This window comes from Sminthopsis crassicaudata, chromosome 2 (genome assembly GCF_048593235.1).
Source record: "Sminthopsis crassicaudata isolate SCR6 chromosome 2, ASM4859323v1, whole genome shotgun sequence".
NCBI classification, from domain to species: domain Eukaryota; kingdom Metazoa; phylum Chordata; class Mammalia; order Dasyuromorphia; family Dasyuridae; genus Sminthopsis; species Sminthopsis crassicaudata.
Window position 1 is genome coordinate 188,955,201 of NC_133618.1, and position 10,367 is coordinate 188,965,567.

General features: G+C 35.6%; 1 long non-coding RNA gene across 1 annotated transcript; it reads left to right on the plus strand.

Moving 5' to 3' along the window:
- Positions 1 to 2,868: 2,868 nt before the first annotated feature.
- On the plus strand, positions 2,869 to 6,627 carry LOC141553341 (uncharacterized). The gene is made up of 2 exons (XR_012485410.1): positions 2,869 to 3,235; positions 5,510 to 6,627. It is a non-coding gene; the product is annotated as an uncharacterized LOC141553341 (long non-coding RNA).
- The last annotated feature ends 3,740 nt before the right edge of the window (positions 6,628 to 10,367 follow it).

The following is a 10,367-nucleotide window of genomic DNA, read 5'->3' on the forward strand; positions in this document are numbered from 1 at the left end:
AAAAGTTGATAACAGTAAATCACACTCACATTTATAAATGACTTTCTATATGTACACTCACATATGACACCTTTTATACATAATCCAAACCAATAAATATTAAATGCTTTCCTCCTGCCCTTCCTTTTACTAGGTCCTGAGACTACCAAAAAAATAAAAAGAAAGAAAGAAAAGAGAATCTATATTAAAGCAAACAAAGTCACACCTTTCAATTCCCAGAGTTTGTGGGTTTTAAAGTGTGATTAATTTATCCCAATTCCCCTTAGAGATTTTTAGTAAATTAACTCTAGTTCACTACAGATATTCTTTGCCCTAATCCTAAATGACTTCACTCTAAACATGATAATCTAAATTGCCCACTCTTTAATTTTCACAAATGTTCATATATTATGTTCTACAAACTAAATTGAAGATAGATAAAAACATAACCCAGAATACATGAGCTAATAAGCCTGATAATGAAAAAAGTGCAAATGCAAAGTTTCAGAATTGAAAATTTTGGTAAAGAAACCACGTTTGAGAAACCACTTGAGGAAAGGAGAGTGGTAATGGGGAAAGGCTTCAAAAGAGGAGATAACAGAGTGGTCACTTGAAGGAAGGAGTTCAACTCAAGAAAAAAAGAAGCAAACTACTTCCTGGGAAAAGAAGGATCAGAAAGAGAGCAATATAAGGTGACAGAAGAAGGCAGGATGAGACTAGAGGATAGAAACATATCTGAACTCAAAGTACTGGAAAGAGTATCTGATTTCAAAGGATCTGAGTTTGGATCCCAACTCTACCACTTACTACCTCTGAACTTGATTAAGTCATTTCATTTCTTGGGTCAAAAGATTCTTCAGGTGTAAAATTGTTAGAATTTAAGAAGATAAACTTCAGTGTCATCTTTGAAAGAATACAGGACTCAGATCATCTCCAAATCAACTAAAAGCATTTATTAAGAGTGAGAGTGGCCAGTGCTCTTTTTAGACGTTAGCTGGAGTTAGCAGGCCAACAAAGCAAGATAAAGATATTTATGGAATTTGATTACAAGATATTTAAGATTTTGAAGTTATTAAAGGAGTTTGCTAACATGGGAAGGTCCTAAAGTCTTTGTTTCTTTTCTTTCTTTGTTTTCTTTCTTTCTTTTTTTTTTTTCTTTCTTGGCAATTGGGGTTAAATGACTTGTCCAGGGTCACACAACTGGAAAATATTAAATATCTGAAGCCAAATTTGAACTCAGGCCTTCCTGACTCCAAGGCCAGTGCTCTATCCATTGTCCCATCTAGCTGCCCCTGTCATAAAGTTTTGAGGAAACTATGCATATATGTGTTTACCAAGAATGCATACAGAAAAGCCTATTGGGGTGGAAGTGAGATGGGGGGTGAGAAGTATTAATGTGTGGTAATTACATTACAATTAGCCTGACTTCATCATAAGCTCACCCAAAGGACAGAAAAAAAGGATAGTGTAAAGGATAGTGTACAGACTCCATGTTGAAAGAAAGATTTATTAAATTTTGTGATTTAATCCTGGTCTACATCCTATTGGTGCTTCTTCCTTATTGGTTGATTTCTATAGTATGTCTAGACTTGATGGATGATAGAATTATAGTCCATGTAGACATGTTCCTGTCAGTGATAGAGGAGGATTTCTGTGGGGTTTGGGCCAGGGAGGAAGCAGGTTTGTGATGGGGGCAACAAGAATCCCACCAAAATCACCAAGCTTTGGACTGGACAACCTCTAAGGAACCTTCTAGCTCTAAATCACTAATCAGATGACCTAGTCTGACAGACACCTAGAATAGATGACAGGGAGTGGTGAGAAATAAGTCTAAACTGATGAACTGGAACAAGAATATAGATAGTACATTGAAACATTCCCTGGGAGGCTACCAAGGCCAAAGTAATGGAAAGTAAAGGAGGTGGGGGAATGGGATAAAAATCTAAAGCAGGGTCAGCAATTCTCTGTTCTTTTTTCTAATTGTGTTAATTGGTGTTAAGTGAAGGGCAAAGCTTTCTAAAGATGTCATTTTAAAGCTGCTTCCCCTCAAAGGAAGGCAGTTTCCAAGGCACAGATCTACAGATGTCATCCTAAATAGGAAGCCCAGGATCCAGTGCATTCCCAGGAGTAATGAGGCAGAGTCTGTATTTCCCCACACACATTTTCCCTGAGTCTGTATTTCCCCACACACATTTTCCCTTGACTTTTTTGTAAGTCATTGGAAGAACATTTTTCAGCTTGTATTCTTTCAAAAGCAACTCCATATTTCTTTTTGATCTGCAGTAAAATCATGTCACTGGTTTATGACATATGAATCAATTTAATGGCAGATGACTAGGAGCCCAGTTTGTCCTTCCAGAGGCAGAATTCTCATTACTATCAATAAGAGTCTGGCCTGAGTAAATAACAATGGGGATTAGAACCCATGAAGTTATAAGCATTGGATTATTTTAATGGAATCAAATTTAAATGGATTTAAATGGAATCAATCAAAACTGTAAAAAAAAAATAAAGATCTCTCTATACATCTCTGTTTCCATCCATAAATATGAGACATTATTTTTTCAGAGATTACTTGGCAATGTAAATTATTTCTCCAATTTCCAATTATATCCTATGGCAGTTATTAATTAACTGGAAAGGAAGGACACATGAGACACTTGTTTATGCAAAGTAAGGATTGATAAACTCTTTCCCCATACTCTGGGCAATGATTTGTGTGTGTGTGTGTGTGTGTGTGTGTGTGTGTGTGTGTGTGTTTGTGTTTGTTTGTTTTTGGCCTACTTGATTTAAACAGCTGCTAAAAGCAATAAGGAGTTGTTTTTCTTTTGAATGGATTTAGTAGAAGGCAAGCCTTGTGGATATATCTTGCCACTGGCCCAAAAGTTTAGTCCAGCCCACAGTTAAGCTTCCCAGATGGATCACATGAAATAGCTTGTGTATTTGACTTAAGTTTTGGAGACTGATAAGACTGTGAAGTGTTCTGGACTTACAAAAGGAATTGTACCAAGTCAGAAAGGATATTTGTATGAGGCTGTAATGCCTACTTGCTCTGATATTGCTGTTTAATGTACTAGAGGATAGAAGACCTAAAAAAACTAAATTTGGTTTTGTATTTCATTAAATGTCAACTTAAGGCACGTTGCAGTGTCTGTGAGATCCTGAATCTGTTTTGCCATGAGTCTGGTAGCAAGAAGAATTTGAGAAGATGTGTTCTCTCTGGAGGATTAAGCTTGCTTACAGAAGGTCATTGCAGGTAAGAAAAGAATTGCTCCTTTTTTAAAATTAGAGCTTTATAATACTGATGCCTATTTTGCTCAAAAGACATTCTAGCTTGTAATATTGTGACGATAAACTCAAGAGAACATTGACTTCTAGTTAACTCATCATAGTTCATGAAATTCTTAATTAAGCAGCTGCTAAAAAGTAAGTGAGTTATGATAATTTTTTTTATAATTGATGTCATTTTGGAATACTCAATGATGAACATTTGGAAGGAGACTCATTCTGTGTTCTTAATGTATAAGTAAGTGATAGACATTTCTTCCCTAAACTTCAGACTGGTTACAGCAGATTTGAGACAATAGGGAAATTTGGAGAATGAGAGTGGCAGTGAGCCAGTAGTGAGATCAATCACAGGCCATGGCTGCCTCCCTGAATGACTGACTTAGAAAAATATTGATCAATTAGGACTCCATGGAAACTTAAAAAACTGAAAGTTAAGCTACTGAAGAAAGGCAGGAGAAAACTAAGCTTAAATGTGATAGCTGGGGAATGAACAACAATGAAAGAAACTGAGGAACAAATTCAGAAATTTTTTTCAAATCAGTTATCTACCTTATAGAGATAAAGCTCTAGAACACTGGGAATGGAAAGCAAGTGAGTCTTCATCTCTCTTCTGAATGTTTTTCTTCTCCATCCATCCATGTTCTTTTACAAAAAGAGATTGAAAGTCAATATAATTGAATAGATGATGGAATTATAGATTTAGGCCGAAAGGATACTTCAGAGGTCATCTAAGCCAACACCTTTTAATACACATTGAAGTCCATGTGACTTGTCCACAATCAGATGAATATTAAGAATTGAGATCTGAAACATGGTTCCAAATCTAACATGCTTTTTTTACTCTTTTTTGTCACCTCTTAACCAAAAAGTTAATGCTATTTTTGGATGTCCTGTCAAATCAACAATGAACCTGTATATTCTGTTAGTCTCTCTCAAAGAATTCCATACTAATTATCTATTTCCCCTAGAATGATGTTATCCTCAAAACTAATTTTAGGAACAAAAAAGAAAGGAAGGAGAAAATGAACTTTTTTATGTGAACCTTTCTGCCTTCTGCCTTCTTGGAGCAGGACTTAGATCTAAACTTAGAATGTTCTCCCTTCTTTTTGTCTATGAAATCTCTGCAATTTTTGCCCATTTTCAAACTAAAACTAATTCAAAAGCCATATTACAAAGGCAGCAAGGGATCATGGGTAGAGTTTTAGACTTAAAAGCCAAGAAAATTGGGTTCAAATTTTAGTCAAATCACGCAAACTTTGTGTCTTTAGTCAGCCTTCCATTAGGACTTGTACAAGTTGTGATCTGATAACAAAAACCCAGATCCTACTATTTCCCTGTAGTCATTGGGATTTATCTCTCTCCTTTATTAGAATGAACTGCTCAAGGTTACTTCATTTTTCCTAAACTTGGTATCTTCTCTAATACAATAGCCTGAACAAGTTAGTTAATTAAGAAGTATTTCTTATATTATATTCTGCCAGGAAACTAGATTGCAGAATGGACAGACTACTATTCAGGAAAGCATAAATTCAAATCTAGGCCTGAGATTTACTATGTGATCCCACGAGAATGGGGGGAAATAAGAGAATAAACATTTATATAATGCCTACTATGTGTCAGATACTGTACTAAGCATCTTATGAATATTATTTTATTTAATACTCACAAGAATTCTTGGAGGAATGTACTATTATAATCCCTAGTTTAAAGAAGGGAAAACAGGGGCAAACAGGCTAAGTGACTTGCCCAGAGTAACACACTACTGAGTTTAAATTAAAATTTATATCTATATAAACTTTTTTTCCTGTTATTATCATCATCATTGTTTAAGCCTGAGGTGCATTTCAATGAAGAATTCATTTCACAGACAAAAGAAAAAAAGTGAGTTGTTTATGGAAACCAGCCAATAAAAAGGAGAAACTCTTGATGTCTCTAGGTAACAGAAGGTTCTACTTCATCTCTTCGAAAAGAAAGCAAATCATTATCTCCAGTTCTCCAGCATGCTGGCAAGGCTAAAATATTTGTTGCATTATGGGAAGAGAGGAGCAAGGATTGATTTTTTTTTTTTTTTTAATAACCAAAAGTCATCTCACTAAAATTAATATGTGGAGAAAATTTATGATATAATTCATAAGAATGTTATGCATGTAATATTATTATATTATATTATAAAATATTTAATATATTATATTGCTCTAAGCTGCTGTGACTGGCAATGATCTTGTCATTTTTTCCCTCTTAGGCTCAAGCATCAAGGAAAGAGGTAAACTACACAGGAAACATATTGATCCAAAATACAGCTTTGCTCCTGGGAATGCTTGGGATTGGTTTCTCTTGCTACAGCACTTGTCAATTGGATCAAGTGACCCAAAAGAAGCCCTGAACCTAAAAACTCAAGTTATATTGGAACATGTCTCTGTAAACAAACTTTTCCACATGGGAAATAAATATTTTTCACCTTTTCTGTTATTTCAAAGGACACTTTCAGTTAGAAAAGGCCTTAGAAATCACATAGTCTGTCCCATCTAAACTATAAGTCTCTTTAGCATTCATTTTCAAAATTCAGCCAGAAAGGAAAAGGAGCCACATGAGACATGTTTTAGCAGCCATGTGTTCTAGAGCAGTAGTTCCCTCCCAAAGAGAAGGATTCAGACCAATTTTTCCTCTACTTCCACCCCAAGATATTGAGGAATTGTAAGGAGTCTTGGCAATGGTGTGCAGATAAATATTTAACAACTGGATCTCTGATAATAAATGTTTTATCTCATGATACAGTCAACTTTGATCTATGTTGTTAGTCTATTATTAAACATTTATTAGGCACCTACTATTCATCAAGCATTATGCTAGACTCTGATCAGACAATGATTCAAGACTAAGGGTTGGCAAGGCTTACTCAGCAACATATAATGAAGGGGCTCAAGAAAAGAGGATTGTATAGAGTTGAACTAGTTCACCAAGGAGTCAAGATGAGGAAAGGAGAAGGGTAGCTACTGTAAAGGTATCTGGAGAGAACCATTATCTTAGATTCCATATAGATTTCTCATCATACTTAACAGAATTCCTTTTACATGTCAAGTTCAATTGCTTTATGTGCTTTAGAGGTCAGTTTAAATACCACCATTTTCTAGAATTTTGAGTCATGAGACCTGATTTCATAAATAAGCTCTGCTACTCACTACCTTTATGTCGTAACTTTTCCTGGTTCCTCATTTTCTTAATCCATAAAATAAGAGAATTAGACTGGAATCTGGTCAGGAAATGATTTCTAAGCTCATTTTGTATTCTAAATGTTTTAAAATTTTTCTCCAATTTATCTCTGTCTCACTCCCAGGGCATTAAAGACTTTACTTTCTCAAATTTATCTCTGAGAAGCATTGATCAAATATTTTTACTTGTGCCTTAACTTTGTACCTGGATAGAAACTCCATGAGGTGGGGATCTGACAGAGATATGCTAACAAGATTTAGGTGAATGTGTAAAAGAAGGCTTCATTTTGTATTCCTTTTCACATGCCCACACTTTGCATCTTCTCTGCTCTTTGCTATAGTGTGGGAGGGTGCATGATGGGGAGGAAAACAAGAGTTTGCTTACTGAGGTGGCTCATGAATAAGCTATCAAAATTGGTTCTTAATGTTCCCTCCCTCTACCTACCCCCATATTTGGACAACTGCCAACTCTACTAACTAATCAAGTCATATTTTTGCCTACTGGAGGAAGAAGTTAATGACCGAGGCATATGTTGAAGTGGCTCCAAATAGTATTGTGGACAGGTTGTCCTACCTTGTGTCTCCTGAATTCCTACCTATTCACAGGAGTTGAGAAGGATTCATTACTACATTTACTAAGAGATTCTGGGATCTGTCAAGATAATTAAAAAGATACTCTGTTTTCCAGAATGAAGGTCCAGCAAGCAGACTGTGCCCTGAGCTTGGCATAAAAACAATCCTTTTTGCTCATCCTCATGATGATATAAGCCACAGCAAAACCCCAGAATAGTTTCACAGCAGCATCAGATGGTCTCTGAACTTGAACAAGCACCTGCAGTACCCATGTTCTGGTTATTAAGTCCTGCTATAAATCAGGCTCATTTTATTGTAGCTATTACCCTTCATTGTCAGGGCGATAGCTCATTGTCCATAGGTGAAATTTTTGAGATCTCACACATCCTTCTCACTTCTCACCCCTTCACCCCCACCCCACCGGGGGCAAAGCTCCAACACCTGAGTCTTTGCTTACAAGCCTTTTTCCTCACTTTGAAATTAAACTTCTGTTTGATTCCTGACTCTTATCTCTAGCCTTTTTTGTTAACCTCCACCACACACAGGTTAGGGACAGGTTCTGATCTGATTGGTATACCCAACAATAGGTCTAATGAAAGCTCCTAGGGCTTTACTTTTCCTGGTACTTTGTGCTTCAGTTCAGGGCAACTATGGATTCTGGTTGGTGCAAAGTAGACCAGAAGCCAACTGGAATACTCTTTATGCAGCAATACTTTGGTGGTTTGCAACAAAAGTTCCAACATATATCATCAGGACCTCCATCATGCCAACAGATTTCATTGAAATGATTTATATCCTACATGTGAGAGTATGAGTTTAGAAGGACATTGTTTACTATTATTAAGCAGGGTAGAAATAAAGATGATTGTATTACTCAATCATGAATGGGTGATAGAAATACATTCTCTAGTAGTTTATTTCAAAACTTTATCCATGGGATAACTATGTGGCAAATTGGATAAAATACCAGCCCTGGAATCAGTTGGAACTGAATTAAAATCTGGCTTCAAACACTTGATAACGGAGTGACCCTAAACAAGTCCCTTAACCTATTGCCTCCCCCCCAAAAAAAAGGAAAAAGGGAAAAAAAAAAAAAAACTTTGTTCTGATCAAATATTTTATTCAATATCTGATTCCTATCTGGCCTGTAGCACAATGGTAACTGAGTATCTAATCCAGAATTTGACTAGAATTTTACTTAAAGCAGGATTGGGTTTCAACCAGAGGAGAGAATTATTTTAATTGTCTAAAATGGCCTTATACTAAATTTAAATTTAAAGTTGAGCTGAATGTATGTTACAAGAGATACTTAAATAATATTGAACATATCTTAGATGTAATCTTGGACAATTCACTTGACCTCTCTGATTTCCTTATCTGAAAAAAAAAAAAGAATGCCAGTTACAGGCATACAGAACAGTTACAGTCTCTTTTACCTTAAAATCCATAATATGATAAATATACCTAAACAAAATTTCCTTTTAAATTCTTTTTAAACTTAGATTCATTTGTATTTCCCTTGAGGAAAATCTGAGCAAAAGCAGAGTACCTCCCATAGATGGGTTACATAATTTGTAGTATCTGACCACCCTAGAGTATTATTTCAAGCTCTTTAGTTAGTTGCCTGAAATTGTTCAGATGTTATAGCCTATAAAGATGTACTGGTAAAAAAGAATACATGTAAACACTGAAAAGTAAAACCAGATGTGCATATATGAATTTGACAAGCTTTCTCTTACACTTTCTCCTCCAAGATTTTCAGTAGCAAATAGTAAGTTGTAGGTGTTAGTAGTCTACTACATAGCTTTAGATAAGTTATTCCCCCAGCATAGTTTGGTGACCATATCTCTTTTGCTTGAATTGGAAGAAGACTAAAATACTCATAGCTTTCTCTCAGAATACCCATTTGAAAATATTTCTGGGGCAGAAATTGAGTAAATATAAAAAATAAGAATCTAGAAATGTTGGGGGTGAAACGTCTTGATCTTGAAGCCCAGGTCCCTCATTTTAAAGAGGAAGCTGAAATTCTGAAAAGGGAAATGACTAGCCCCAGATCATCAACTCTAGATGCATCTGAGAAGTCTTACAGCAACATGCTTACAGATTCAAAGGACATTAGACATTAAATATAAGTCACTTTACAGAAGGGAACATAGACTCCATTTTTCTTTTATTTACCATTTCAGAGACTTTATTGTCAGGATCTGAAACTTCTCTCTTCAGGCTCAAGGGAACCTTTGCTGAGTTAACAATGTGAATCCAGAATTGTCACTAAATAGAAATGAGACTTTTTTAGACAATAGATCATAATTTTATAATTATGTGTGTGTGTATGTGTGTAATTCCTGCTTATGTAGATTTTGTTTTTTCATTGGCTAATCTTGTGATTTCTTAGGTTTAAGGAAGTCAGTGAAAAAATAAACCTCTACCAATGAGTGTAGCCCTGCTTGGCAACTCTAAGTTCAGAGATTGCCTGATGTTCTGAGAGGCTGTGACCTATTGAGAGTAGCATTTTCACTATGTGTCCTTGCCTCTGACTCTCTAGCAACATATTATCTCAAATAGAATTAATATTTTTAAAAAGGTTTTAGAAGAAAATTTTCTGTTTTCTCTTTTTTTCCTTCTATTCTTTTTAGAAAGGCAGCATCGTCTTAAGAGTACAGAAGATTTGGAATCAAGTCTGGCCTGTGACATGTTGGCTATGTGGTCCTGGATAAGTTATTTAACCTCTCAATGCACCAGAATTGATACTATAAATTACAGAAGAATAGATTTATTTTAGTAGAGGGAATCTATACATTGGGAGCTCATGTATTACATAAATTCCAGGCCTGGAGTCTCAGTCCTATTTTTTTTTTTTTTAATTTTGAAAAGTATTTTTCTGTCAACATTATTTATATCTGACCGCTAAGGGGCATCTGAAACAGAAGAATTTGTGCTCATTGGGGCATTATTAATCTAAGACAGATTTAGGCTTACACCATGCTGAGAATTCTTTTTTTTTTTTTTTCCTTCAGAAGAATTAAACTGAAGGAAATTAGAAAACGAACTCTTGGTTGGTCAGTTTCCAAGAAATTAACCATCATCTCTCACCATCCTGTCCTTAAATACAAAATTATATAGTGGAGTGGAATTTTCAGGCATCTGCCTTCTCTTGTCATGGGGAAATGAGAAAACTTCAACCATGTCCATCAATATTAAGCTGAGAAGGTGCTCCGGGTAATACTTAATTGTGTTAGTTCTCAGAAGGACAAGGGATCAGAGTCAGCCTCAAAGGAGACAGAAAAGTTAATTTGACCAATGTGGAAGTCTGGTTGG